We start from the raw sequence: 25,229 nt of genomic DNA on the forward strand, positions 1-25,229 counted from the left end.
ATGCATCCAAGACGCTAGGCCATCACCACACACAGCACACCCTAGTGCACCCCACGTTGTACTCGTCATGTCATGTGTATTGCATTCCCCATCTGCAATTTCGCCTGCCACCTTTCACCCTGGCCACATCTTTGCATGCATGGCTCCATGACGTTGGGTTGGCTGTGCTGAACGGTATGTGCGTGGCTCTCTACATTGTGGGTGGTGCAAAGGGCAACTCATGCCAAACGCAAACAGCGCCATGTGCCTCCCTAATGTCCAAGGTGGTGGCATAATGTACACCACATGGTACTGGATGCATATTAGGTTACTTGTGCTGTTCTACCACGTCTACAAGGTCCTGCAGAACCATTTTATAAAGTCACTACCATATGAGGCATGCATATTTAAAACTACATGTCTGCGTTATGGTGGCGTGCTATGGTGCAGGTCTAGGCTCTTTGGTGCCTGGCCTACGCCCTTTTGCCATACACCCAACAGTGTAGGCCTTGGCCACACCTAACACCTAGCACAACATAAGAGTCATGCAGGTGAACAAGTGGCCAGGTACATGTAGGACACCCCTAGCCACTTCTAAGCTCCAAGACTTCACCACTGTACCCACAGGACACACTAGAGGAGTTGTCACTCCATCAGGTTCAGGCATGTACTACACAGTGCAAGAATTGCACCCAATCCCCACAAACCATGAATGCAACATTTTATGCAATGATCACAAACCGCACACTGAAGGCAACAATCTGAAACCTACTTCACCCCAGGGCACATATTTGGTGGTGCAAGGTGGCCACCCATTCATCGAAGGGGCTACGGGCTTAGCACACACCCACCATACTGCAGTGTACGTTTCAAGTTTCATGTGGTCTTCATTGTACTCCCCTTCTGTCACTGCTATACTATCATTGACCGTTAGGGCCCCACCACACACAGCACACCCTAGTACAACCCATGTTTTACTTCTCATGTCATGTGTAATGCACTCTCCATCTGCAATTGAGCCTGCCAACTTTCACCCTGGGCACATCTTTACATGGATGGCTCCATTCCGTTGTGCTGTCTGTGCTGATCGGTAAGTGAGTGGCTGTGTACATTGTCCATATTGCAACTTTCTGATGCTGATGACTTCCTTTCATGGGGCAATGTGGTCAAACACTTTCTCAAGCAATGGTCTTATAAGGGCCTAACCATTGCAAACGCAAATGGTGACATGTGGCTCCCTATTGTGCAACAGGGGCAATGATGAACACTACATACTAATGTACGCATAGCAGATCACTTCTGCTGTTCTACCAAGTGTACAATGTCCTCTGCAACCATTGTGTGCTATTCACCAACTTCAAATGCATGCAGAGTGACAACTGCATCGCTGCATTATGTTGTGGTGGCTGTGATGAAGGCCTAGGCTGTTGGGTGTATGGCTTACGGCCCATGGCCTTCGGCCATACACCGAACAGTCTAGGCCTTGGCCACACTCACCACAGCATAACAGAGCCATGCAGGCGACCATGTAGGCATGAGCCAGAAATCACAAAGACAACATAAGCACCAGCACTTCCACCCAACCGCCACACCATAATGCAGAAACATATTGCTGTGTTTGGCACTGCTACCCACTTCCAATCACAAAGCATTATGAGCATGCCAACCAAACAAGACAATCTTCACAACATTGCGCCTGCTCCCAACACTCTAGTATGTGCATAGAACCAATGGTGCGTAGTGCACTGCAACACTTACTAATCTGAGGAATGCACACTATGCAAGCACATATAAGCCAAGTTAAGGTGATCATCACTTCCCACATCCGCTGAATTTGAAGGCTTTTGTTGCGTTAAATCTGACCACCTTTACTGTCCCATAACTCAAAATGTTTCCGTGAATTTCAAAGGTTTTGGTATACCATACATTATTCAAAGCCCCTAGGCATGGCCTTTGGCAGTGGCCACTGTCTATGATCCATCAATAGATTTATTTAGGGCCCACTAGCCATGCCGTTTGGCCGTGGCCACTGTATATGTTCCATCTATAGGTTTCTTTAGGGCCATCCCCAAATGGCCCCATCGTGTGTTTTTTCCTCTCTAGCGCTGTCCTGTTACCCCTATCACTCTTTGTTTAGTGTGACCCACTTTAATTCCCCTTTGTATGTTCCATTGTAGCCACGGTTGTAACTGCGGTAATCCTCGGTATAACTCTGGTTATGCGAAAACATTCAAACTGTAACTCTGTTCTCTGACCAACCCCAACTCCACAATTTCACATGGTATGCTCTCCCCCCCTCAACCTCTATCCTGATGCCCCTTTCATCCTTCTCCCTCCTTCAAATGGCTTTTTTTGCTCTTTTAGTTTTCAGCTAAGCCAGGTTGTAACCGCAGTTATCTTTTGCAACAAGCAAAAAGAAATGGCAGCTTTTTCATTTCTGAAAAGCCTCGCTGATCCATTGTGGGACACATATATAGCTATAATTATGGAGAAAGGGGCACTCCCCTCCCCGTCAAATACTTTAACAAAAAAATAGTCAACGCTTTGTTCCCAAGTTGTTTCGTACCTGGTTCAATTCCGTCCAGCCGTTTTTGCTTATCGCTGCCCAGAAATGTTAACTTTTTCTCTATGGGGAAATGAATGGGAGGAGACCGTGAACAGAGGTTTTTTGCTTTCTTATTAACTTTTTCATTTTTTAAAGAATCTTTCCCCAAATGTCTAGCCTGGGGGTACTTTGACAAATGTTTTGTTTGGAAATCTGTTATGCAAGTCAAAAGTTATTAGCAATTCAATTTTCGGGTTTCCTACGCACCTTAACTATATTGTGCAAGCACCATACTAGGATATAAGATATATATAGTTATACAAGTTATAAAAGTTATGTATCGCTATAAAGAGTATTGATCTGTTGTGAAATACAAAAATATGTCTTTGTAATGTTCCATCAAGACTGCATAAGCATGTATAACATCCTAAATGTGGTGGCCAGCGACCAAATAGCTAAATATTACTGTCAAACATGTCAGATGATAGCAATAGTATGTATTAAATGGGCACTTTTTTATTTTATAGGTCAACATCCAACTGATAGGGTCGCTCTCAAAATTGTATTTTATATCACATTCATTGGGATTCTTATCAAATTTATTGGGAGAACATCAAATTTGTATTTGTATTTTGTATTTTTATTGTGCTCTATATAGCGCCTTTATCCAAAGCGCTTTAAATAGAAGATTAACGGTACATAAAACAGTGGTGCGATCATGGTACAGGTACAGCCAGTATCAGTGGTGCATAAATGGTATATAAACAGTAGTGCATAATGGAACATAAAACACGCATGCAGCCGGTATATGCATGAAAACAGCTGGCGTGTACAGCCGGTAATACTGTGGTGCATAAACAGTACATAAAACAGTGGTGCGAATCGTGGTTCAGCTAGAGCCGGTGATAATCAATCAGGGTACTGAAGGAGGTGATTTTTTAAGGAGGAACTGGAACAAGGAGTAAGAAGTAACAGAACGAGCGGACAGAGGGAGCAGGTTCCAGTGACGAGGGCCGAGGAGCTGAAAAAAACGGAATCAGGATTGAGCGCAGGGAAGATGGGGAACTGTCAGTCTAAAGAGGGCCGAGGAACGGAGAGAACAAAAAGGAGAGTAGAAAGAAAGGAGTGATGCAAGATATTCATGGCCAAGTCCATAGAGAGATTTAAACACAAGGTAAAGAAAATTGTATTTAAGTTGAGAGAGGAAAGCCAACCAACCAAGTGAGGTAAGAGCAGAAAAGATCAAGTCACGATGTGAAAGAAGACAAAGTGATCGAACAGAGTGATAGATAGATTTAAGAGGAGCTAGATAACAGTGAGGAAGACCAAAGAAGGTGACAGAACAATAGAAAAGTCGGGAAAAGATTAATGAAGAAATAAGAAGGTTTGCGGCATGGAAAGTGAAAAAAGGGCGGACTCTGAGAATGTTGTAGAGATAAAATCGACAGGCACGGGATGTCAGAAAAAGATGATGCGCAAAAGAAAGGTTAGAATCGAAGTAGAGACCAAGATTACGGGCGGTAGAGGAGAAGGGTAGATTGGAGGTAGGAAAAGAAATAAATGGGGGAGGAGACTGTGGTGAGAGTGTATTCGTGGTAAAGAATAAGACTTCAGTTTTTCCGGCGTTCAGAGTGAGAAAATGGGAGGTCATCCAGGATTTGATAGCAGACAGGCAAGTTGAGAGAGTAGAGTGAATGTCAAACGTGAAAGAGGAAAAGGATAGAAAAAGCTGCATGTCATCAGCATAGAAGTGGTCCAAAAGAAGAGATTATAGGGGGAAGGAAAGAAGTATATAAAGAGAATAGAAAAGGTCCAAAAACGGACCCTTGATGAACACCATGATTGAGGGGGAAAAGGCGAGGAGGTGTTGCCACCGCAGGAGACAGCGAAAGTGCAGTTAGATAAGAAAGAGGAAAACCATGATAGAACAGAGCCACAAAGGCCAAATGAGGAGAGAAAGAGTCCAGAAGCAAAAAGTGATCAACACTGTCAAAAGCAGCAGATAAGTAAAAAAGAAGGAGGACAGAGGAGTGTTTAGAATAACGAGCTGTGAGAAGAGAATTAATCACGCAAGTTAGGGCTGTTTCAGTGGAGTGGCAGGGACGGAAGCCAGATTGAGTGGGTGGAAGAAGAGATAGACCAGAGACAAATGTGGAGATTTGTGAATATACAAGACGCTCAAGGAGTTTAGGAAAGGTAAGAGAGATATAGGATGAAAGTCTGAGACAAGAAGGGGATTAGCTGTAGGTTTTTTTAAGATAGGAATGATGATGGCATGCTTGAAAACAGAGGGGAAGGTAGAGGTGGAGGGACAGATATTTAAAAAAGAGGTAAGGAAAGGTACCAACAACAGGTAGATTTTGGGAATGAGTGAGGAAAGAATAGAGTCGGTAGGTGCAGCAGTGGGGTGAGCTTTAGCCAAGAGGAGAGCCACCTCAGAATCAGACACAGGGGTGAAGTTAGAGAGAGTGTTGGAAGGGCTAGGGAGTGGTGAAGGGGAGGAGTTAAGAATATCTTGGTGTAAAAAGTGAACTTTAGAAGAAAGGAAGTTAGCGAGATCAGATGCTGATAAGGATGAGTTAATAGAAGGATGAGGAAGAGGAAGAGAAAGAAGTCAAGTTAATGTTTGAAAGAACCGCAGAGGGTGAGCAGATTGTGTGTGGAGAAGGTCAGAGAAATAAGTGTGTTTAGCAGAGTTAATACAGTTGACATAGAGAGTATGATAAGAAAAGTAAGTGGAGTGATTGGTGGGAGAACAGAGTTTAAGCCAGCGTGTTTCAAGCTGACGAGGAAGGCGGCGCATAGCACAGAGATGGGGAGAAAGCCAGGGTTGAACAGGTTTGCGACTAGGCTGGAAAGGAGAGAGAGGATAAAGTTGATCAAGACTAGAAGCAAGAGATGAAGAAATGGTGGACGTTGCTTCGTCTGCAGAAAGAGCAGAAACGTTTCGATGAGATGTAAGGGAATTAATACATGTTTCATAGAAGAGGGAGGAGTTGAAGAACCCCAAATGTATTTGGGTTCTTAAATTTAAATTGAATGTATATAACTTTATGGGCGGTCGTCAACTTTATTGGGGTTCAGATCAATTTATAGGGGTTCAGATAAATATGTATCAAATTTCTATATCAAAATCATTGGAATTTTTATCAAATTTCAATAAAATTCATATAAAATGTATATAGATGTTGGGGAGTCATCACATTTATTGGGGTTCATTTAAATGTATAGGGGTTCAGATAAATTCTTATCAAATTGATAAAATATTCATTAAAAAAATATACAACATGTTTGGGGGATCATTACATTTCTAGGGGTTTGTATGTATTTCTCATGTGGTTAATGGCCACCAGATGGGTTCTGGGGCAGAAGCGGACAGTGGTGTGTTAAAGTTATATTAAGGTTAAAAAGAAATTGAGAGAAATGGACTGGATACAAATAATTGAGAAATTGAGAGCGTATCATTTATATGTAGGTATGCTAATTGATATGAGGCCCATAGGAGTATGCCTAGCATATTTGAACGAGTCCCCGAGCCCCTCCTTTCCTTGTGTGCTTGGCAGGATGGGGTTAAGGTTACATCTATTACCAACTTATTAAATAATGTGTTCCAGAAATAAGATATTGAGAGACTAAAGAATATGTAAATTTTGCCATTTGTCGGGTTGTGTGGAATCCTTGTGCCATATTTCATTACACTGTCAGGCCTTAAATGACCAACGTCATCATTATTTAGGTCACTTCCTATTACAATATGAATTTGTATCTACCAAAGTGGTGTGGCAATTTAATATGTTATCTTATGGTCAAAATCAATGGATGGCTGCAGCTGTGCACTTATTAGAAGAAGTTTTAACCTTGTAAAGAGCATGTTATCTTTTGTATTGGAATTGGTATCACTTCAAAATTGGATTTTATTGATCTGGAATGTGATGCATCAAGAAGAAGAATGATATGTTGTTCTTGTGTATATGTTGATTTGTATGTGTATGTATCCATGTATACGTTAAAGGTTAATTTTAACCATATAACAATAGAAAAAAAACCCTATGAAATTCACTGAAAAAACGTTGTTAAAGGGACGTTATGGTTAAGCTGCACTAACAAAAACCCATGAAATGCTGTGAAAAAACTTTGTTAAAGGGATGTTATGGTTACAAGTAAAACTGAAAAACCCTTGAAATTTGCCAGATATGGTACGCTAATCAACCATAACTCGCACCACCTCTGTGCACTGCTAAGACTAACACCCAGGACATCAAAGATGACATCACAAATGTCATCACCGATGATATCACATATCTGGCCCACTTCTTTTTGTTCACAGACATATTCAGGGCACAGGATTTTGTTCACTGATAGAGACAATTTTACAAATGAAAAAGTGTTACTTATATTGATCTTTTTGTATGTTGCTAAGGCTCTTTCCCTAGGATTTGTCCTCAGTTCATGGTACACATACATGGCAAAATAAGCAGGCCTGAAACACACAAATCATGTGTGTATTTCATGATAAAGTCTAATGTTGCTGTCATTTTTTGGTAGTGTTGTTTCTTTCCTCCTTACTTAAGTTCCCTTGTATGTGCCTCGGATTTGTATGCATTGTAGGTCTTGATGTGTATTGTTTGTACTAACACAAGTAAGTCTTCAAATATTAGCTATTACCTATTAGCTATTTATTCTATCTTTAACATTACTGAAAACTCTGATAAGATATCATTCATTATTTTAGTATCCAAAATTACAGAATAAAAAATATTGCATTTCTATAGTGCATGCAGCAACCATTGCCTATGTGTATGTATGATTAGGGTCCTGTTTACCAACAACACTCTAATATTATGTTTTGTTGATACAAGTACATTCTATAATACATTGCCCCTCATTACGACCCAGGCGTTGGACCTTGGTGCAAATAGCACCATGGTCCATGCCGGTAACTTACTGACTCCGCCATGGCGGAATGGGGAATTACCGCCCCATTCCGAGGTTGGCGGGGTGGTAATTCCCCATGCCGCCATGGCCCTTTCCCATTCCCATTTTTGCCCCATAGGGCTCAATGGGAATGGGGAAGGCGCTAAGTACGGTGCCGCAAATTGCGGCACCGTACTTAGCACCAAGGTCCCTTTGCGGGTTGGTTTTTTAACGCCTGCTAAAAGCAGGCGTTAAAGTGCCACCCGCAAAGAGACCTCTTAATCAGGCGTTAAGGGTTTAACGGCACCGCCACCTTTTACGGCGCCGTTAAACCCTTAACGCTTAGGTTGTAATGAGGGCCACTGAGTAGTTCCCGATCACCCCTCACATCTTGCTATTATTATAAACACAACCCCTTTTAGTGACTTTTTAACACAATTAATTTCATATGTGATGTCATCGGTGATGTCATCAATTACATTTGTGATGCCATCTTTGATGTCCTGGGTTTTAGTCTTAGCAGCGCACAGAGATGGCACGAGTTATGGTTGCTTAGAGTACCCTAACTGGTGAATTTAAAGGGTTTTTCAGTTTTACTTGCAAACATAACGTCCTTTTAACAACGTTTTTTCACTGAATTTCATGGGTTTTTGTTAGTGAAAATTAACCATAATGTCCCTTTAACAAAGTTATTTCAGTGAATTTCATAGGTTTTTACTAGTGCCTCTAAGTTCCCTATATTATACACTCCCCGCTTCAATATGGCAGCTATACAGTCCGCGGACAGCGCTGTAGTCTGCAGACGTTGGCTGGCATTTACAAGGCTCAGAATCATAGGGGAGACCTAAAAAAGATGTACCCATCAACCAACACCTAAAAATCACAACTAATGTTTACAACATGCAAATATACGTTTTTGTCCAAACAATTACATTAAAAATACAAATTACCTTTTTATATAACACATTAGAATGGAATGCACCAATCACAACCATAACTGTACACTTCATATACTCTCCTCACTACAACGCTGCATACAGATTAAGAAACACAAAGTGCTTATTGGACAACACATTCTCATTAAATAGTAAGTGCATTGAATTTATTTTTGTTTTATTAGCTTTCATTACATAAGCATGCGTTATAAGACATGAGCCTTTTTTTTCTCACAGAAATGGCAAGCACCCTTGAATGGTTAGAGGAGAACTTTGCAAAAGAAGAAATAAGCAATGATAACATCTCCAATGGTATACAATAGATATTGTAATGTCACCAAATAATGTATTTTGTACACACCTTACAAAAATAATAATTTCTATTTCTCTTACAGTACGTAGTTTTCATGAAGAAACAACACCCCAGTTTAATATTCACAATCCAAAGAATCAGAAAGAGAAGTCCGATCCCCAACTGTAAATACTGAAATCATGAACTTGTCTAAAAAATTGGATGAACTAAGTAATGATTTTAAGGAACTTTTACAGTACGTCAAAAATCATGTAAATAAAATGTTCCTCATCACTGTCCTTCTTTCACCTGTCCCCTTTTCCCTAGCAATCATCCCCATCAAATTATGAACATTTCAATTTAAAACAATTTGATGAAACCTCACTCCCTTTCTCCCCTCATGATTATTGTACACACATTCCTAATTCTCCCATTTATGCTTCCCATTCCGATACCCCATTCTTTTCTTGAATAAATATATTTTTTGTACTACAAATGTTTTGTTTATTGTTGTGTGGTATTACCTTCTTTTTTTAAAACTCAAATTATAAGTCCGTAGACCACGCAACTGTCAGGGGTGTCCACAATCAAAACAGAGGTGCCCCCGGAGAGAACCTTTCGAGGGTCACAGTGCTATGCATGTACTGTGAAGCACCGTAGGGGGGAGCAGTTTTGGAGTGCTTTCGAGGCTGTGGTCAAGGAGCATGAGAAACACTGCCACCTACCTGATTAAGGCCCGCCCAACAGCTTCCTCTCTCCACCTGCCCTTTCATCCCTGTGGTTGGTGCTCCTTGATATGATATGATAGGTTATTTATGATGCACTTAATACCAGACGTTTCTAAGCGTGGACCCTGGAATCGAACCTGTGTTGATCTGTGTCCTCTTGGTTCCAAGGTGAGCATGTTACCCCTGAGCTATCCTCCCAAAGCCATCCTACCTTCCCTCCCCTACCGTGCTTCTAAATAATGCCAAAAGAAAAATACAAAATTGAAAGAATACAAAAAAAGGTTCCTTTAGGAGCCACCTTTCACAGTTAAAACATAGAAGCGTGAAAAAATGTTGCTGGCCCCTGTGCACCCTCAAAAGTCTGCGGAATCACTAATTGTTTTACGTTAAAAAGGAATGGCTCTTAAAAGAAATTTTTTGGGGGGGGGGGGTTTTATTTCGGTTTTACAAACTTACCTAAGAAATCATTTCACTAATTTTCATTATTTCTTCTCACTTTCATAAAAACTGCTTTGAATGTTTTCCACAAAAATCTTATTAGCCACATCAGTTAGATGAACTTCATCTCGCCGAAAAATGTTGCTCCTATCAAATTTAATGTTCTCATTCTGAAACAATGTCATGCCAACATCGTGAACAAAAGCTACACAGCTTTATTAACGTTGCGCTTCACTTTTTCCATTTGCGGACCAAATGAACTGGAATGCATACACATCTGTCTCTGCACAATTATTTTGGAATTAAGGAACATTTCCTTCAACTTTCCCAATGTCTCCTTCATTGCAAACTGCAAAGAAATTCCAGTAACGTTCCCCAAACTGTTCCCACCACAATGAATGATAATGTCCGGATGCTTCAATTGAACGATATTTGAACCATATTTGCACAAAATGGGAGCAAATCCACCCACTTTATGCTACGCATCCCATACCAGAACACTTCCAGTTCAGTAAATCCATGATTTTGGCTACTCCACAATGCCCAGCATACACCTTCACCCAGCCGACCCAAGCGTCCCCCAAATCCAAACACTGCTGTAAGACATTGCCATGGCCATTTTTAATCCTCTCAACTCCTAGTAACAAAATTCCTGCTACCCTCTCTTCCTGCACACCACACCCAGGAAACCCGATTGGCTGTTCCTTTGATGTCTACGGACACCTAAAAGCTGTTAGTGGCCTCCGCAGACCCCTTTCCGTGGCAGGCAACCTCAAAAGACCCAGATGTCGCACGTGCCATCCGCAGGCTACCGCCGACAGATTGTCCAATTGAAGGGGGTGGGGAGGTTCACACTTAATTTAAACAATGTTTTGCACACTGGTGGCTCTTAAAAGAGCATTCTTTTTGTTTTAAATGTTTTCTTTGCTTTTCTGATTTTTATTTCCTAAAACTACTTGCAAATGTTTTCATATGCACTGTACATCTTTTTCACAAACTTTCTCAGTGCATTTTTACTATTTACAAGGTTAATATATTCCCATAATCAGTCAAATTCACTCCATCACTCAGAAAATTGTTTGCAGCATCCACCTTAATGTTTTCATTTTCAAAATATACCATGCCCACACCATTCAGAAAAGCACATACACCTTTATTTACAAAGTGTCTACCTTGTTCTAGTTGTGCGCAAAACACATTTGGGCATCTCCTATCTTCCCTTGGATGTATTTCTGAAAAAATAACCTTTGCACATGGAAATAGTCCCATTTCCATTAAGCCTTGGCACATATCTTTTAATGCAACCTGCAAATATTTTTATTTTTTTAATTTTATTTGTTTTGGTTTATAACAAACCTTTACAAAAAGATACAAGAAAAAAAAATCATCAGCAAATATACATGAATAAACGAAATGAAAAGCACAAAACAGTATGATAGCGAAAAAAAACATAATCTCGAGTGAATTTAAAACACAATTGAATCAGTTACAGAATAAGATAAGTTTACAAAATAAAAATCAGATAGTCAAACAGATTCATTGTTTTGCATAAAATACATATTCATAGTGGGCATAATAGGTAAAGAATCAATAAGATAGCTGAAAAGACAAAAGTGTAACAACAAAGATCTTGGTACAGTTCAAACAAGAAAAAAAATCACAGTAACTTTTAGAACCTAACATAAAACCTCTTTCATTAACTTAGAAACAGCCCTAGAACAATTTCAAACCAATTTCGAAATAGAGTACCGCTCTTTCACCACACTAACATAAGTCGCAAACATTTCTTAGAAATGAAGTGACACGAATGTTCATTATTGTTGAATTCTCGTGTAACATTCTGTGCCATATAAATTCTCTGTTTACCTCATAGGTGGAAGGAACAAATTGGGCAAAATAACTTATCCTATAAGGTAAAAGCCCAGGACACACCAACAGAATATTTTGCAGAGTGTCTACGACTCCTTCCTTTTTACAGAAACAACACCATTTCCAATCCCCTGTAGTGCAGTTTCTGATGCATTTAATTTGATTGGTTTGAATTACATTAAAACGAAAATGCATGTAATCGTTCCGCATTTGTTTGCTAGGTATTTCTTAAGGTAGCTTTCCATAGCCGAAAGCCATTTCCAAACGGAGCTTGCGTGTTTGTATAATTTTGTTTCAGTGATATTTCTTTTGGTTTCTTGCCAGTCAAAGCCAAGGAGACTGGTTTTGAATTTCTTGGGTTTATTGCAAAGTGAAACTACGGACATACCAATCCTAACTAGATTTTGCAATGTCTCTTCATGTAACAAGTTGAAAAAAGGGTTGACAAGGTCCCTAGCCGCACTTATACAAAGAGTCCTCTGCCGCCTTGTTGCATTTACACCACAGGTACATACGTTTCCATGCAACAATAGTGGCAAGGGAAGTAAGTCCAAATTCATATTTAATTAGTACAAATGGCAAACATTTAGACAGAAAAAATGTACGGACCTCCAGATATTACCTTCTATATAAGTCAAGAATGTGTGTAGATCATCAGAAAACAATTCCAGGCCATAGGTAAGACGGGGTATGGCTTTACTGATATAGAACTCCCTCATTGGAGTCGCTGAAAACGTCCCAAATTTTGTATCAATCGCACGCATTTGTCTAATCACAATCTCAGCTTTTAGTTTCAGTTGATTTTTAATTAGAGTATTAGACCCTGTCCCAGAGAAGTGGAAGCCCAGGAGAAAGCGTCTACCAAAGCGTACAATGACCGTCTTGGAAGGATTGATTTTTAATCATAGGTCACAAATGAACTTCTCAAAGGCCTTGAGCAATCGCTGAAGGCTGACCTTAGTGTTGTCCATAAGGATGAAGTCATCTGCATACGCCATCCAAGATAAACAGATGCCATTCAGTTTGGGACTGATCAAACCTTTATTATTCAAAGCCTTATTGGCACCACTCACATAAAGATTAAAAATCGTAGGGGCCAACATGCAACCTTGTCTAAGGCCATTGGGAATGACAAGTTCTTTGGAGAAAAGACCTCCTGAATTTAATCACACTCTTATCCTAGTATCTGAATAAAGAGCCATGATAATTTGAAGCAAATTAATAGGGATATCAAGATCTTTAAGTAATAGCCATAGTATTTTCCTGTCAACAAGATCAAAGGCAGAGCTAAAATCCATTGATGCCACAAAAGTGGATGGGTTGCCCCCCTTTATAGATCTGGAAGTTAGAGATTTTAATATTAGGCCTCCACAGTCGGTACCAACAGTTTTTTTTAAGCCTATCTGTTTTACGTCAAGAATGTGCTTGTCAGTAATCAATTTTTCCAAATCACGTAAGACCAGAGAGGCAAAGATTTTGGATTCTGGATCCACAATTGCAATAGGTCTATAACTTGACGGATCTAACCGAGAACCCTTTTTAAATACAGGAATTACAATAGACACCCTCCAAGATAAAGGAATGTATTTACATAAAAGAACATTTTCAAACAGCAAGAACAAATGTGGGCCCAATTTGATGGATCAAGCTTAAGCAATTTGTTAGAAAGGTTGTTGGGACCAGGTGCACCCGAATTCTTGGATTTAACAATAAGGTTCACAATGTCCTCTTTAGAGTATTCTAGATCCCAATTCAAACTCCATTCTATCTCCAAAGGAGCAGCACTCGTGTTAAGAGTGAACAGATTAGCAAAATGACCTAGCCATATATCTTCATCAATGGTATTCATATTGGACAGCTTTTGAGGTCCCTCCACTTCATTGATTAAAGACCAAAAGTTGGAGCACTTGGAACCTTTCAAAGCACGTAGCATAGCTTCACCATCCATTTGTGAGCGTTGACCTTTGTGGTGAATCAGCCAGTTTTTGTAGCTTTGTTTGATTTTCTTTTTTTTAACGTGATATCTAGTTGGGAAAGACTTGATTTATAAAGATGTCTTAATTCTTTCCTATAGGCACATCTACGTTCATGGACAGTGCTATCAGTACTATGATTCTGACGGTGTTTTAATTCCAGTTTTTTGCCTATTTGTTTTTCTATTTTGTTAGTAGTGGAATGGATGTATGCAGTAAATTTCATAGCAGAATAACAATCTGCCCGTTGACAAGGAGTCATGGTATCATAGTCTGTCACCATAGTGGAGGTGAACTTGACATTCTTACCATGTGTCCATTTTATTCTGTTTCCTTGTACACTGGAGGTCAGATCATATTTGTACATATAAACCTTTGTACTTTGTACATTGACATTTGTTTCGAACATCAAGAAGCAATGGTCGCTACAGCTAGTTTCTTTGATCTCAAATTTGCGCATACAAATAGATAAATCAGTAGACAGAAAAATATAATCAATGATAGAGGTGAGACGTCAGGCTTTCCATGTAAAATGGTCATTGTGCAATAGATCAAGAGCCCATGGTTCCGCAAAATGAGTCCACATTCTAACCCTTGTCTTGGGGTTACCCCCTGTTTTACCCAAATCACTATCATTGGCTAAGGTGATGTCACCCATCAGACGTTCAGTATAGCAATTGGCATTGAGGTCTCCTGCAATCACAATCTGGCCACCTTTGTTGTTATCCAACCACAATTCAATGATAGATCACAATTTAGTTAACTCATTGGCGAGTTCCTGATCCGAGAGTTAATTTGGGTTCCAATACACATTGACAATAAGAAAGGCTATACAATCTTGATGAGCCCCAAGCTGGAAGGAAACCACAAGAAAGTTATGAAGACATCGCCATTCCCCCGTTTTTACCAGATCATTTGTTATTTTGGCTTATATAGTAAGGCCCCCTTTGGGGCGACCCTTATTGCCACCACATGCACAGTTAGAAATCATCAAATAGCCATCCCAACACAATTCTGTTCTAGACCATGTTTCTTGTAATAAAATAAAATCACACTGTACCAAAAAGCACATAAGATCCTCATTATGTAGGAGGTTAAAACTACCCCTCGAGTTCCAACTTACAAAATGTAGAGCACGCTCAGAGCTAGAGTGGTTTGCCTAGCTGTTTTAGCGAGTCAATCGACTCGCGCAAAGACAGGGCTAGCCACCTCCACTCTTGCATATCAAGTTCAGAGTTGGTGTTAGTGTTGACTCTTTCTAAGTTGTGCATTGGGTGGCCTGTATCACCTTTCCCTTGCCTAGAAGGCCTGGTGGGGACCTCCGGTAAATGGGCCTTGTGTTCATATATGTCAAACCCTCGAGATTGGAGTTGCTCGGCCTCTTTCAAGATTAGCGCTCTCACCAATGGAGATGGAATGATCAATCTAACATAGTCATACCTGATGAAATGAGACTAAGTTCAGGGATAGCCGCAAACAGAGATAATATGTATGGTCTGTTTAAAACGGCATTGCCGTTGTCATCAAATAGCGTTGTAAGGATTAATCCAGGTAGATCTGGCCTTGCTGGAGGTCTAAGATCAAAGTCAGGCTGAACAATAGTTGATATTCTCTGTTCGTAGCATTCTTTAGATTCATTAGGGTATAGTTGCTCACCAGAACCCTTAGTCACTCGGGGGTCAATTCCTCTCTCACTATCACATTCAATTGTATTGTTTTTGGCTGGTGAAGCGAGCAGGTTACTCTCAGGTTGTAGTAGCATATTGTCTTTAAGTACTTTCCGAATAAGTTGGTACATTTCTTCCTCCCTATTATCACAGACAAGCCCCTCCGGCCCTTTACCCACAGTAGTAGGTAACTTAGTGAACTCATGCATGTTATTTGCCACATTGACAGGGTGGCCTTGACTGTTTTCTGTTATCTGAGTGGGGGTTTTAGGTACTTTTGGACCAATGGTAATCAAGCCAGTACTAACAGTAGTGCCACAGTTCTTTCCAAAGTTGACCATGGGTCCAGTTTTAGGGACCTGTTGGTCAAGTTTCTTCTCAATCATACACTTATTTACAGTCATGTCTGCTTGAACCTTGCTTAAAAGAGCTTTAAAGAGCTCATACATGGCTTCCCTTTTTTTTTCAAAACATCACACAAAGCCTGTTCCGCCTCAGAGAAAAAGCCTTGTGTATCTGGGACATTCACTACATCTAAATCCGCAGGGTTACATTGTATGTTCATGTTTTTTTTGTGATTTACATCCGGTACAAAAATTACATCCATATCTTCCAACATTGCCTGTTTGATTTCAGGTGACCTCATGAATTTGTGAGATGATTTTTTAAAAGCTTCATTACTATTTTTTTTCCTAATTTTGGCCAGTTTTTTGCCCTGTCTTTTTGATATTTTCACTTCAAAGTCATCATTGTTATTGGAGATCTCTTTTTCAACTGTGGACAATTTAGCTTTCTCCCCTTCACCATGGATCTGAGCACCACAAACCTCCTCCTGAGTCAGAGGTAAAATTATTATTTCATTGGTTGTTGGGGGGTTAGTTGTCACATTCAGATCGTTAGCACCTTTTTTATCCCTCAGTTCGTTCACCAGAATAGGGGGGAGTACCATAGCGATTGACTCACACATCTTCTCAGGTAGGCTCCCTATTACAGAAGCCAGATTAGTTAGTGCATCTGTCTGTTTTCTTAATTCTGATAGCATTAACCGATTGAAAATCCCCATCATTGCCATCAGGTCAGTGTTGGCAGCAGGAGGTCTGTGGTCGGCCAGCTTCCCTGTACCAATAGCAGCTGATTGACCCGAGCCCTGGGCGGCCAAATTAACTTCATCTAATGGAAAGGAAGATGGAAGATTAATGTTTTCATAGTCAAAACCACTAGATGTACATGGTTCCAGGCTAGTGGTATCGCTATCTTTAGATACAGATGCTTTGGATTTGGGTTGGCTTTCCTCAGGGAACTCAAGCTCTAAAAAGAGTGGTTGTGAAGGGTCAATTTGGTCATCAATGATTTTACCAGCAGTAGAGCAATCTTGTGCACATTGCAATAGTGCTTCTTCATCGTCATTGATGTCAGGTAAAGGGAGGGCAGCAGCACGGGCCAGGCTAGCACATCTAGTGCTAACGGCTGTAAAAAAATCAGTTCTGACATCATTTTTCATACCTAGCATTTTGTTTTTCCTCATGTTTGGATTACAAACAGAGTGGGGTTGCAAAAAAAAAATAAAAAAAAAATAAAGAAGAACAACTGAATGCAAATATAACCATAGATAGTAATCGCAGTATTGTGCAAATATAGTGGAGTAACGTACCCCAAACTATTTCCTCCACAATGAAGAACAATAATATGTGGGCATTGAAAGTGAGCCATACTCTTACAAAATGATAGTAGACTCACCCAGTTTAGCCCAAACCCTGTATACCAGCAAACCTCCACCCCCTCCAAACCAACAGTACCAGAGATTTCACACAACTCAGTGTACCTTTTCAAATTATTCACCCAACAATCTCCCACCATCCACACAGTGAGCTTTTCGTGAGCACTAGCCACATCCATCTTCCATACACACAACAATCAAAACACCTACTCCCCTCTCTTCCTGTAAACCACAACTAAAACACCTCATTGGCTAATCCCCTCAATCCCCTTTTCATTACAGGTAACCTTAAAAGACCTGAATTTGGCACGTGCTGTCCAAAGACTACCGCGGTGTCTGCAGACATCGCGGTCAATCAAAAGGAAGAGGGGGAAATTAAACTCAGTTATTTACTCTTTAGTGGTCACTCTGAAAGGAACCTTCCTAAAATTGTAAAGGAAAATTGCATTTCTGACATCTGTGAAGTGAACTCCATCTGGACAAAAATAATTCACACCATGAGAATTGCTATTATCCTTCTCAAAAGATGAAATTCATGCAGCATATAAACAAACAGACGCACCTTTATTGATAATCTGCCTTGATTGTTCAATTTGATGACTGTAAGAGTTTGTTGGACATCTCCATGTGCACCTCGGATTTATTTCCCAAAAAATAAATCAGAGCAGCAGGAAACAGTTGCATTAGGCATTTTAAAAAATCCTTCAGCAAAAATTGACAAGACATTGGAGTCACAAACGTCCACAATAGACAATCACAATGTCTGGACATTTAAAGTGAGCCACACTCTCACAGAATAAAAGCAAGCTTGGACAGTTTATGCCACAAACTGCATGCCAGGAAACTTCCACTTCTGCCCCTCCAATATACGTACACCTTCAATTACTGAATTGAAGAGTCCCCCTGAATCCACACAGTCTGCCTTCTCAAACGCATAGCCATAGCCATAGCAATTGTCATTGCTCTGACAACTCCTGCAAAAAAACTCCTACCACCCTCTCTTCCTGTACACCACACCCAGCAAACCAGATAGGATGATCCCCACAGTCCCCTATCCATGCCAGGCATCCTCAAAAGACACTGCACGGCGCGTGCCATCCACAGACTACTGCAGTGTCCACCGACCCCCATAGCACAGGGGCAGCCTTAATACCCTTTCATGTTCTCAACACTACCTCATTGGCTGCTTTCAAGGAGTCACATATCCATCCACCAATCACATCCAAAACCTCTGCACCCAACTCTGTCATCTCCCTTCAACACGTCAGATGTACACTTGAACTCTCAGAGTACATATGGCCTGTTAATGAAAGACATGTGCATCAAAAACTACTGTGCAACTGCCCAATATTTCTATATTTCTACTGTCAGGATCCTCACCCCAATCAGACGGATAATCGTGTTCCTCACCTGATTGGTCTTGACTTGAGGAGGAATCCTTCTGTTTCCCCTGCTTCTTTTGGGGAGAAGTTTTCTTCTTCTTCTGGAAGAGGTAGGGCCCATCTCAAAGGCAAGCCACTCTGTCTGCTGAGGAGAGCGGGTGGACCCAGTGCAACCTCTCCGAGTCAGCCTAATAAGGGGAAAAGCAGAACAGGCAGAAAAAACTCTTGCTGTGATTTTGCAGTGGATTCTATGCAGGTAGCGTAGGGCTGTGGAGGTCCAGAGCGTTGGTCCGGTAAGGCCAGAGATGGTCTGGTGAAGCAAATGAATACCCCTAATACTGTAAACTGAGAATCCAATCCCAAGCAGAATGCTAAGGCAGCAATGGTAGAAGCCCAAGGTATGAGGTAAGGATTGGGTCCAGCAGGAGGCTGCGGGAAGAGGGAGTAGAAAGCTCTCAGTGCGGGTAGTCAGCTCCGCGGATGGGAAAGGACAGGATGGTAAGTGGAATGGTGAAAGCCCAGGTAGAAAGAATCACTCCTAGCACCAATACAGAGCTAAGAAAACACAGGGAAGGAGGGAGCGAATAAGGGCAGCAGAGCGGAGCGTGAGAGCTCCAAAGCCGAGCAGGAAAACCAGAAATAGGAGAGATGCTTACCAAAGAGGCTAGAACCTAACACTAGAGTGGAAACCTGTTACCGAAGGAATGGGTTGCAACGCGTGGATGTTAGGAACCAGCGTTCTTTTAAAGGACGCAGTGGCAGCCATGTTCAAAAACACTAGACTGCAGCAGCGCATTATGAGGGAACGTAACGGGTGAATCAATGACAGCTCCTCTACCTATCCCATATCCGCCATGAGCGGCCGGGAGTGACATCTATTTCCAGATTCAACACGATCTGCATCCAACAAAACATAGTACAGGTATACTTCTATTTAAAAAAACATTTTCTTGAACTGTTTCACAAATATATATATATATTCTTTTGGAAACTGATCAAAGTCAGCCAAGTGAGCAGCTCTCTGCATGGCTGGAAGTAAAAACATCAGGATCCATTTTCCATTCGAAAAACACAATTTCTTTATTACACATTCCTTACGAACGTTCAAATCACAGCCAAGGCAAAAAAAAAGTAAAAACATCGGATTCATACGATGCTCCCATTTAGTGGCAGCAAGTTCCTGGCGCTAACGCGTTTCGCGGCTTCCTCGCCGCTTGATCACAACCCTATACATATAAATATTACATGGCCCACGGCCTGCGGTAGCGACCGTGTAGTTATGGTTAAGTTGCTATACTCATAGGAAGAGCACTTTTTCAGCGGTTTATAACTCCGCTGTCATGATGCCTACCTCCAAGGAGCCAAGTCCGACCCAGCAACCCCAGAGGCAGGCATCATTTCCCCCAGGGAAGTGCCAGCGGGCCCAAGCTGGGGCCCTTTGGACACAGTCCTGGGGCCTTAGGCGCCAGGCTCATGTTGGACCCCTGTACTGGCGCCTTGGGCGCCAGGCTCATAAAGCTAGACATGTGTTCAAGTGTTTTAAGGTGCACTTACCTGATGCAGACCATGCTGCTACATCCAGGCCCTCTTGAGGCCTGAATGGAACTACTTTACCTGTGGACCTACTTTCCCCTGGGTGTGGTCGGGGAAGGATACATACCTCATCGGTGGAAGGATACATACCTGGAACTTCTTCCAAAGCTATTTAAACCACGCCCGATCAGCAACTCACGCTTCGCGTTGTTCTGCTCCTCGCAGCTGGACGCTCACCGTGTCAGCTCCTGCATCTGGACTTCAGCCACGCCTGTCAGCATCCTGGGTCACCTGCTAAGAGAGAATTGGAGAGAAAGAAGACCTTACCTGCTAAAGCTGCATCACGGAGACTTCACACCGACGATCCTGAAAGGGAAGACATCATTTTAAAAGCATTTTGCTTCGATCGCTGCAGCGCTGCATTTCACTCACCTTTCCTGGGCACCTCCATCTTCAGCAGCGATCATCCGGATCCGCAGCCACTTCCCAGAGCCTAGAGAGAAAAAGACAAGAACACAAGGTGAGAGAAGGAAGGGAATAGGAAAAGCTCAGTTTCCTTCTAAGACTTACCTGTTGGGTCATTCCCATTTCATTTCGGATCCTGCCGCTTCCTGGCATTCCGGACCCCGGCCCCTATGGGGAAAAAAGACAAAGACATTGAATGAGCGAATGCAAAGACATTACCCGAACGCTCATCCAGGACTTACCTGTCATTTACTGGAACTGCACGTTTCACTTCGGGTCGGCGCCATATCTCCGGCATTCCGAACCCCGGCCCCTAAGGGGAAAAAAGACATAAGCGATTAGCGCTTGCTGCAATAAGACAATGAACATTATTATAAGGCTTGAACTTTTGAACTTGCTACAGAACTCTTACAGCGCCTTACCTGAATAGTCAAGCTTATTTGAACTCCCATCAAACTTCAATCCAGTGAAGTAACTGGGTTTCAACGCGCCCCTGCATCAGAAGCAGGATGGAGAACTCATCCTTCCAGACCCTAAGGTGAGACTTCACGGGGAATCGAGGAAGGGTATCGTGGAGGGCTGGAAGGGAGTGGGAGGCTTGAGCATTATTCCGTCAGTAGGTAATACTCCCTTTTCACGCACAGGGGAATATTCCTGCGAGCCAGTGAGTCCATCTTCAGAGTCCTGCGCTTCACCATAGAAGAAGCATCAGGACTCGAAGCCAGACCTGCGCCTCCGTGGGAATCAGGTGAGCGTGACAGAACGCGAAGACTACCCATAATTTCCCACCCGGGCGCTATGGAGACTTCCGAGACAGATCAGCTGGCCCAGCTTTTGGGGGAATTACGGGCAGAAGTGCACTCAGCCCGCCAGGAGACTAACGCTCTCAAAAGAGAACCAATCCTATCTAAGGAAAGAACAGATGACCTGGCCAAAAGGTTATTGCAGGCCCAGGCAGGGCACTCCTTTACCTAATTCCGGAGATACTTCCACATCAATGGGTTTGAATAACCCGGTACAAATCAATCTACCTGGACACATGCCTTTGGCCCCGCCTGAACGTTTTGCGGGGGATCCCAAGAAATATGCCGTCTTTATGAACCAATGTTGTTTACGCTTTCTATGGAGACCCGGGCCTTCCCTAACGACCAGACCAAGGTAGCCTTTATACTATCTTACCTCAGTGGCAGTGCTGCCGATTGGTCTATTCCATTGGTAAATCAGGATGATCCCATTCTCCAGAATTTTCAGGGTTTCCAGGCCAGCATGGAAAGATTGTTTGCTCGACACTCTCAAGGACAGGCCCTTGATAACGAACTGCTATCCTTACGACAAGGTAATCAGGATCTTCTGTCCTACGTTGCCACCTTTAATAGACTGGTTGTGGAAACTGGATGGGCAGAAAACAAAAGGATCACATTGTTTCATAGAGGCCTGCGCAGAGAGCTTAAGGATGTTCTAGCTCAGATAGTAGATCCACCCCAGGTCTGCGCAGACTACATAGACTTGGTGGTTCAACTTGATCACAGACTTCAAAATAGAAAAGCAGATCGGTTCAAGTACGAAACCCGAGTACCGATCAAAACCCACGCTAACTCCAAGAGTACCGACGTATCCGAACCTATGCAAATCGGCAGTGTTAAAGGACCATTAACACAGAAGGAACGAGAGAGAAGGCGGCAAATGCAACTTTGCCTGTATTGCGGGACTTCCGGTCACTTTCTTCGAAATTGTCCGGTTAAACCACCGAAGAAGGTGGTTGGAGCCACTGATAACGATTTATTGACACCTGATTCGGGAAAAGACCTAGCCCGACAAGCGTAGGGGTCCGCTTGCCGAGCTTGAAAACAAACTCTTTGACCTCGCATTTTGTCATGCCAATGGTGCTAGTGGACCCAAAACAGCCTCAGCTGTTGCATGCTATAAAAGCATACATCGACAGTGGAGCTATTGGAAATTACATAGACCGTGAATTGGCTTCCAGGATTAAGCTCCCTCTCCGCCCGAAAGTAACCCAAGATGTCATTACTACAGTAGATGGAACCGAAATTGCCTTAGGGCCTGTAACGCATTCCACTGTTGAAATGACACTGGTGGGTCAGGATGGACATCGGGAAGCAATCGTGTTTGATGTGATCAAGGCCCCACAATTTCAAGTAATTCTTGGAATTCCTTGGTTAGAAACACATAATCCCAGAATCGACTGGCGAGCAAAGAAGATAAGTTTTCCTGATTGTGAACCAACTTGTTACCCAAGAAATCCAGTTATGGGTGTAGCCTCAGCAACTTCCACCCCTGTACAGCTACCGTGTGAATACCAAGAATTCCAAGACGTTTTTCAGAAGGAACAGGTTAACACGTTACCTCCCCATCGGTCTTACGATTGCCAAATCGATCTGGTACCCAATGCTCAACTACCTTGTAGTAGGATTTATGCTCTTACGGAACCTGAGAACCTACATTTGCATCAGTATTTAGATCAGTAACTAGCCAATGGTTTTATTCGCCCGTCCAAGTCTCCTGTCTCCTCAGCTCTGTTCTTCGTGCCGAAAAAAGAGGGCGACCTTAGAACATGTATAGACTATCGTGCCCTAAATCAAATAACGAGGCGCCAGGCTCATAAAGCTAGACATGTGTTCAAGTGTTTTAAGGTGCACTTACCTGATGCAGACCATGCTGCTACATCCAGGCCCTCTTGAGGCCTGAATGGAACTACTTTACCTGTGGACCTACTTTCCCCTGGGTGTGGTCGGGAAGGATACATACCTGATCGGTGGAAGGATACATACCTGGAACTTCTTCCAAAGCTATTTAAACCACGTCCGATCAGCAACTCACGCTTCGCGTTGTTCTGCTCCTCGCAGCTGGACGCTCACCGTGTCAGCTCCTGCATCTGGACTTCAGCCACGCCTGTCAGCATCCTGGGTCACCTGCTAAGAGAGAATTGGAGAGAAAGAAGACCTTACCTGCTAAAGCTGCATCACGGAGACTTCACACCGACGATCCTGAAAGGGAAGACATCATTTTAAAAACATTTCGCTTCGATCGCTGCAGCGCTGCATTTCACTCACCTTTCCTGGGCACCTCCATCTTCAGCAGCGATCATCCAGATCCGCAGCCACTTCCCAGAGCCTAAAGAGAAAAAGACAAGAACACAAGGTGAGAGAAGGAAGGGAATAGGAAAAGCTCAGTTTCCTTCTAAGACTTACCTGTTGGGTCATTCCCAATTCATTTCGGGTCCTGCCGCTTCCTGGCATTCCGGTCCCCGGCCCCTATGGGGAAAAAAGACAAAGACATTGAATGAGCGAATGCAAAGACATTACCCGAACGCTCATCCAGAACTTACCTGTCATTTACTGGAACTCCACGTTTCACTTCGGGTCAGCGCCATATCTCTGACATTCCGAACCCCGGCCCCTAAGGGGAAAAAAGACATAAGCGATTAGCGCTTGCTGCAATAAGACAATGAACATTATTATAAGGCTTGAACTTTTGAACTTGCTACAGAACTCTTACAGCGCCTTACCTGAATAGTCAAGCTTATTTGAACTCCCATCAAACTTCATTCCAGTGAAGTAACTGGGTTTCAACGCGCCCCTGCATCAGAAGCAGGATGGAGAACTCATCCTTCCAGACCCTAAGGTGAGACTTCACGGGGAATCGAGGAAGGGTATCGTGGAGGGCTGGAAGGGAGTGGGAGGCTTGAGCATTATTCCGTCAGTAGGTAATACTCCCTTTTCACGCACAGGGGAATATTCCTGCGAGGCTTGAACATTATTCCGTCAGTAGGTAATACTCCCTTTTCACGCACAGGGGAATATTCCTGCGAGCCAGTGAGTCCATCTTCAGAGTCCTGCGCTTCACCATAGAAGAAGCATCAGGACTCGAAGCCAGACCTGCGCCTCCGTGGGAATCAGGTGAGCGTGACATCCGCTCCCCTGGACGAATCCTCACCAAACTTTGCAAAAAAAGTATATAGGCGGCTTTGTATTTTGCTCCCCAAGTTTGGCGAGGTTTAGTGGGGGGGGTTAACGGGGGCCCTAAACATTCTTTTTTCCCATAGAGTGGGGAAGAAGTTTGCGCACGGCTACAGGCCGAACGGCTGGGCGGTTTTTCACCAAATTTGCGGCATGAGTGGGGGCTTGGGTCAGAAAGCGTGCTTTTGTCTGTTTGGAGGAAATCCAACAACTACTTTTTTTTGGGAAGTACTGAAATGTACGTCCCAAAAATCAGTGATATATGGGTCCGCTCCCCAAACCCATTTCCCTGTTCGCTCTGGGGACCGCAGTGTCATTGCCCTGTGGTATGCTGTGATGTCGGCGAACGTAGGACGTGGCCGGTGGTTGGTGGGAGGGAAGCGTGCTCTGAGTCAAGGTGTTGGCAGGTATGTATGTTTTAGAGGGGGAACATTTCGCCAATGGCATAGGTTGGGAGGTAGTGCAGGTGGGTGTGCTATGCGGATGGAATGTGGTAGTTGGCCACATAGTGGTATGCATGGGTTAAGGAACTTGCATTGGGTAAGTGGAAGGATTACAATATTGGCTGCATGGAGTAAGGACGTAGACAGTGGGGCATGGAGTGAAGAGTGTAGCCTTTTACTGTACCCACCGCATTAACACAAGTGTGGGTGTACATCTGGTGCAGGGTGGTGCTTGCATAGTGTGGTGTGTGCAAAATGATTGCAGTAGGCTACTGTTGCAAACCAAATGTGGGCATTTTGGCAGTGGTACTATAGTTTAGGAATGGAAGTGGGGACGGCTATAGTATGTGAAAGAAAGTGCAGGAGAGAGTG

The sequence above is a fragment of the Ambystoma mexicanum genome, chromosome 2p (assembly GCF_040938575.1).
Source record: "Ambystoma mexicanum isolate Mex_15411 chromosome 2p, UKY_AmexF1_1, whole genome shotgun sequence".
Lineage (NCBI taxonomy): Eukaryota > Metazoa > Chordata > Amphibia > Caudata > Ambystomatidae > Ambystoma > Ambystoma mexicanum.